The sequence below is a fragment of the Prunus mume genome, linkage group LG1 (genome assembly GCF_029339155.1).
Source record: "Prunus mume cultivar Tortuosa linkage group LG1, ASM2933915v1, whole genome shotgun sequence".
Classification (NCBI taxonomy): Eukaryota; Viridiplantae; Streptophyta; class Magnoliopsida; order Rosales; family Rosaceae; genus Prunus; species Prunus mume.
Window position 1 is genome coordinate 31,028,009 of NC_142698.1, and position 6,821 is coordinate 31,034,829.

Here is a 6,821-nt window from a genome sequence, read left to right on the forward strand (position 1 = left end):
AATTAATGAACCATGAGTGAGTGAAGTCAATTGTTTGATGAAGGAAAATAGTATATCATGCTTCAATGTAGTCATAATAACAATATTGGGGGGTTGACTGGAGAGTTTTTAGATCATAAGGGTGTTTACCTCATTCTTCTTGGCTCAGGATTTGGTGAATGTATAAGGAATGGTAAAGTATGATGTGGGGATTATTGCGATATTTGATTGGCTTAATTTCCACTGACTGGGTTTCATTGAGGATATCTCTGTAATATTTGAGGGATTTATATGGACTTTGGGGAACATAGTGAAAATTTGGGGGAAAGTAGGCTTTTGCAATTGTGACTGGGTTGGTAATGTTGTCATAGATGGATTCAATGAGGAAAAGATGGGTAGAACTTTTTGGGGAATAAGGGGATTATTTGCGTAAAGGTACGGGGGATTGGGTGACTTGGGTATCTGACTTGGAAGGAATCATAGCTGAAATTAAAGTGGTGATAATTGGGCGAACTTGGTCATTGTGGTCCCTAAACTAGAGAACCTATTGCTTATTTGAATTGGGGAACATCCCAGGAATGGGATGATCTGGGAAGGAGACTCTGACTTGACCGGATTCATTGATGCTAGAAGTATTTTGAGTGGTAGGGTTGACTGATTGGTTCTTTTTGTTTATCGGGTCTTTTTGCCGCCATTGTTTCCCCTGTAAGACTTCCCTGGTGAGAAAATCTGGAATGGAGTTCTCACTTCCTCTAAGATATTCTATAATAAAATAAAAAATACTTAAAATATCTTGCCATCGTGCAAAAATCTGTTTTGAAGCAATATTTTGAGCATCTTTTTCTAAAACATGTTTTGCACTTTTACATTCAACTCTAACTAAAAAATTTTGATTTAGTAAAATCATCTTGAAATTTTGTAATGCATAATACTATGGATAATATTTCTTTCTTAATAGTACTATAATTATATTGTGACTGTGACCAGATTCCAGAATGAAAACGAATAATTTGTTATGGCTGATTTGGATTGACTCTTTGTTTGAGAATGTCTCCATAACCTATTTCTGAAGCATCAATTTCAACTATCTTGAAAGAATTAGCTGAAGGAATTCTGAGACAAGGTAATGTTTTGACATGAATCTTTATCTGTTTGACAATCTCTGTATGACTAGGAGTCCAAGGAAGAGGATTATTTTGAAGTCTGTCAAACAAGGGCTTGCATTGTTTTCTCAAATTCTGATAGAAATTAGAGACATAATTAAGAGAACCTAGGAATCTTTGGAGTTGACTCTTATCAAATCTTTTAGAATTGATTGTAAAAGTGCAAAACATGTTTTAGAAAAAGATATTCAAAATATTGCTTCAAAACAGATTTTTGCACGATAACAAGCTATTTTAAGTATTTTTTTTATTTTAATATAGAATATTTGAGAGGAAGTGAGAATTCCATTCGGACTTTCTCACCGGGAATTCTTACGAGGGGAAACAATGGCGGCAAAAAGACCGATAATCAAAAAGAACCAATCGATCAACCTAGTCACTCGAATACTTCGACATCAATGAATCAGTCAAGTTAGAGTCTCCTTCCCAAATTGTCCCATTCTGGGATGTTCCTCAATTCAAATAAGCAACAGGTTCTCTAGTTTAGAGACCACGATCGACCAAGTTCGCCAGTATCGATCGGCTTTAATTTTCGTTATGATCCTTCAAGTCGATCAAGTCACCAATCCCGATACCTTTACGCAAGTCATCCTTATTCCCCAAAAAGTTCTACCCATCTTTTCGTCACTCATGGTTCATTAATTTCCATAGTAAATTCAAAAGTCCCTTTCCCTTCTGGTTTCTCCACTGGTGGGAAAAACACGGTCCAGTCATTGATCTTTTTCGACCTCAATTACAAGATTCAGTTAATTATTTTTCCAATAAATATAAATTCAAAGAATCGGAATTATTTTTCCCCAATCTCCTTATATTTGTGGCTAAATTCAAAGTCCCCTAGATCTTAAAATGGTCTTACCAAGTTAATTGGGACTCTGTAGTCTTAGCTCGACAATTTTCAGTCAAGTGGTGGGATAAATTCAAAATTGAAAGAATTATTGATCAAGTCAACATTGAGTTTCCTCCAGTCAAAACTTTCCAGAAGCCCTCTTCTTCTGGCACATCTCATGCTTCCCTCCCAATCGAAGGAAGATCAAAGTTAGAATTACAAGAAATTGCCAGACAATTGATAATTCAAGCTTCACAAATGGATGATGAAGAAGATGATAATGATGCTTCTCCAAAATCCCAATCTTCCACTAGTTAGCCTCAAATACCATCAAGTCAAAAGACCCTCCTCCCAAAAGATGCGGGTGGGCAGATTATGAAGATAGTCAAGATCCTTATGATCTTAGTTCAGACTAAAGAAAAGCTCAAACTGTCTATATTCTCCGACAGTCATCATAAAAGAAAGAAAGTAAAAGTAAAAGCATGCTTCTACAGTCAATATTCTCTGATAGAGAAGAAAGACAAGTCCAAGCAAGTATTCCGTGGCTCAATAGTAATATTCTAAGCATCCAATGTTGCCGACACTCTTTGATACGGCCCTTTAAATAGAGGCTTTGGCCTCAGTTGTAATCAAGTTGTAATTTTTCCTTTCAGTCTTTCAAAGTTTTCTCTGAGACGTCCTCAAGAAAACTATCATTGTAAATTATGAGTGCTACCTATCAATAAAATCTTTCAATCAAGATTTTCTGTAAGTTTGCAATTTCATTTCAAATATTTATGTTTTCAATTACTCATATCTTCATTTATTCATTACTTTCATGTATGCTTTATTTTTGCATATTTTATTATCTGTGCTTTATCACTATCGCAGTTAACTTGTCTATCTGGTTATATATATAAACCTAGAGGACTATTTATGAACCCTAAACCCTTTGTTTTTTCATTTCTAAGTTGTATGAATTTTAAATTATTTTTAAAAAACTCAATTAGTTTGTTGATATGACATATATGTAGAGCCAACATCTCTAATGATATAGTGTCACGTGTACTTCAAATACAGTATATATTTTTAAATAATTTAAAATTTATAAAACTTAAAACAGAAAATTGTAAAATCAAAAGCATGAAATGTTTCGTATACCCACCATAGAGACCTGTATCAAAACAAGTAATTTAAAAGTGTCACGTGTGGCAATCCTTGTTCCTTGTGTCTATCTTTTCTAAAAGGCAGGGTATTCTTTATGAGCAGTTTAAAGATCGGCTCACATATGGGTGTATCGACACAAGTAATTTAAAATTGTGTCATGTGTACTTAAAATACAATATATATTTTTAAATAATTTAAAATTTATAAAATTTAAAGAAAATTATAAAATGGAAAGCATGAAATGTTTCGTATACCTACCATGGGGACCTGTATCGACACAAGTAAAAAACAGCGCATTGTGGTCCCTTTCGTCAAATATTTCATAAGTTTTAAGGTACAGGTACTCCGCCATTTCAGACTGTCCCAAACAAAGCAGCCATATATATTGGTGTAATTCCTTCACCCCCTCGGATTGTTGACAAAAATATATTTTTTTCGTATCTTAATCTCAGCAATTTCTACCGTTCCAGCTACAGCGGCAAACTCAATGCAGTAATTTTTTTTTTCTCGTCTTGTAGTGCCAAGTCTTCTGCATCCATCATTTGGACCAGTTCCTTCACAAAGTGAATATGTCTTGCTCCTGCTGCAATGTGAAGGGCAGTTTCCCAGCTCATAAATGGTTCTCAAGTTTAAAATCCTTCTATAAATTGTTTTTTCATTTTTAAGTTTTATGAATTTTAAATTATTTTTTAAAAACACCATTAGTTTTTTGATGTGGCGTATATGTAGAACCCACATCTCCAATAATATAGTGTCACGTATACTTAAAATACAATATATATATATATTTTTAAATAATTTAAAATTTATAAAAGAAAACTAAAATTTTATTCATTTTAAATTAAAAAATTTCGCAAGGACCATTTGTGATAGTGAATGAACCTCATGGATGTTTCGTAATATATATATATATATATATATATATGTCACATTAGCAAACCAACAGAGTTTTTGTGAGAACCTAACGGCGAGGACCATTTGTGATCACACATACTAACCTTAAGGATCACGACTGACATAAAAAAAAATAAAAAATTAAGGATGCAATTTGATAGTTTTGTAAACCTTAAAGACTTTTTGTGATATTAAGCCTAATTTTTTTAGTAGACTAAGTTTGGTGCTTAAAATATCTTCTTTTGATGTAAATAATTTTATTTTTTATACAAGCAATATTGAGGATGGGTAATCCAACACAACCTCGGGTCAGGTGCATAAACAAAGGCTTTTAACTTTATTAACCACAAATACTTTTGGGGTTCCAAAATTTTAGCACAATTCCAATTATATATCGTGATTTTTTCAATATTTTCGTTGATAATTTCGAGGATATTTCGGGGATCGCGACTTGCGATGTGTCAAAAATGAAAGAATTGAAGCTCTCCGCATGATGGGGTTCGAACCTCGACCAACTCGAGTGTTTGCAGCGACTTAACCATCACGCTGCTGACGACTTTGTGATTATAAACTACGGAACCTAGTATATATAATATCCCGACTTGAACTTTCAAAAATTAAACAAGTTAAACTCACTCATGCTCTCGCACATAATGGGGTTCAAACCCCACTCCCCTACGGATTTTGCAACCACTTCACCACTACGCTACGCATAACTTTGTGATATACTCGGCTTCAAAGTCGGTTTGAGTTGGTGACCCAGGTGACTCTGATTTTTCTTTTTCAACTGGTTGTTTACCATAACAGGGTTGATTAACCTGAGAGGTTTTTCTTAAGGATTCTAACTTAAAATCTATCATGGCTTTTTCCAACTCTAGGTCTCGTTCTAGAGTAGAGGAGGAAGCTGCGAAAGAATGCCTTGCAGGGATATGTCTCTGGGATTGACCACGAGTTGGCAACTGCTGTAATTGGACTGTTGACTTTTGTCGGGGCTGATTCCCAAAGCTTATTTTTACAGACCCATCAAGGTACTGTTGAACATAATCTAAGTTGTTCAGACTATGTTGAATAGGGACAGGTTGATAGATAGTATTAAATGTCCATTCCGGAGGAAGGACAACATCGGACCATTTAATTGTATGAGGGACTCGTATATTGGCTTCAGGCTTGCTGCTTTGAATTAACAAAGTGTGGTCTTTTGGGCTTTTATGTAGGGCTTGAAAACTCATATTCGTTCCTATGACTTTATAATAAATTCTATATATTAAAGCTAATGGTTGTGTTCCGCGCAGGACTTGGTAATCATCAGTTTTAATATTTAGAGTTAATGTTTTCAACACATAGGGATCACTAAGACTTACAGTGAAATTTGAGTAACAATCAAAATGGACAAGACCATTACAAAGACTGGACTCTATTAATCCTAGTGTACTGTCACTAAAATTAGTGAATCTAGCATCTCGTAAACACAAACAGACAGAGGTTTTTAAACCTAATCTAGTGAGTGGTTTGACTGCAACTTGTACTAGGCCAATATGGAGGAAATTGTTTCCATCAGACTTATGTTTTCTTATAGACTCAAGATTAAGCAACTGACATGTTTCATGTTCTTTACTCAAAGCATAAACTTGTTCAACTGTCTTGACATGTGTGGTTGACTGAAAACTTTTAAGACTCCATTTTTTCTTATAAATATCTTGATTGGGAACTCTGGGTATATTCCAATCCTTATAATCTAATTCACTATTATTAGACTCATATTCTACTTGTTCTTCATTTACTATTTCCGGAAGATGACTTATGCTGGCTTTAGAGCTACTGGAATTACAAGAATTTGTTCTAAATGGGCGACTCATTTTATCTCAAGTTTCTGACTTTGGCTACTGAAGAAGAAGATAAATAGGGACTCCTAAGACTGACCCTTTACTCTACAAGAAACTAATTGACTCTTTCTCCCTCCGCTCATGCCCATCGCTCAGGCCCATTCACTCGGGATTTACTGTTTGGAAAAAGGACTCACTGTTTGGATACTAAGAGAGAAAATCAACAGGCAACTTGGAGAATAAAAAGAAAGGATAAGAAGGAACTAAAAACTTCTACTCAGAAGCTTAAACCAACCACTTGGGCGGGGATGAGTAGCAGACTTAGACAAAGATCCTAACTCTTACGGCTCTGATACCACAACTAAACAGATGAGTCAGATAGGTGTAAGACTACATTTGTCACTAATTTTGGTCATTATGAATCGAATGTAATGCCTTTTGGTTTGAAAAATGCCCCGAGTGAGTTTCAGAATATTATGAATGTGATTTTTAATCCTTACAGTCATTTCTCAATTGTCTATATTGATGATGTTCTAATTTTTTCCCAATCATTAGAACAACATTGGAAACACTTGTATAAGTTTATTCAAATTGTCAAACACAATGGTCTAGTTGTTTCTGCTAGGAAAACCAAGTTGTTTCAAACCAATATTAGTTTCCTTGGTTTTAATATCTATCAATAACTGATTAGTCCAATTGATCGAGTCATTCAGTTTGCAGATAAATTTTCTGATCAAATCCTTGATAAAAGTCAGTTTCAGAGGTTTTTAGGATCTCTTAATTATGTATCTGATTTCCATCAAAATTTGAGAAAACAGTGTAAGCCTTTATTTGATAGGTTGCAGAGTAATCCTCCTCCTTGGTCGTCTACTCATACTTAAATTATTAAACAAATCAAAGTCCACGTCAAGACACTTTCCTGTCTTGGTATCCCCTCAGTTGATTCCATCAAAATAGTTGAAACTGATACCTCTGATATTGGTTATGGAG

At 34.5% G+C, this 6,821-nt stretch overlaps 1 long non-coding RNA gene across 1 annotated transcript; it reads left to right on the top strand.

Moving 5' to 3' along the window:
* Positions 1 to 2,058: 2,058 nt before the first annotated feature.
* LOC148921595 (uncharacterized) lies at positions 2,059 to 6,257 on the top strand. The gene is made up of 3 exons (XR_016123496.1): positions 2,059 to 2,715; positions 3,633 to 4,771; positions 4,887 to 6,257. It is a non-coding gene; the product is annotated as an uncharacterized LOC148921595 (long non-coding RNA).
* Positions 6,258 to 6,821: the final 564 nt, after the last annotated feature.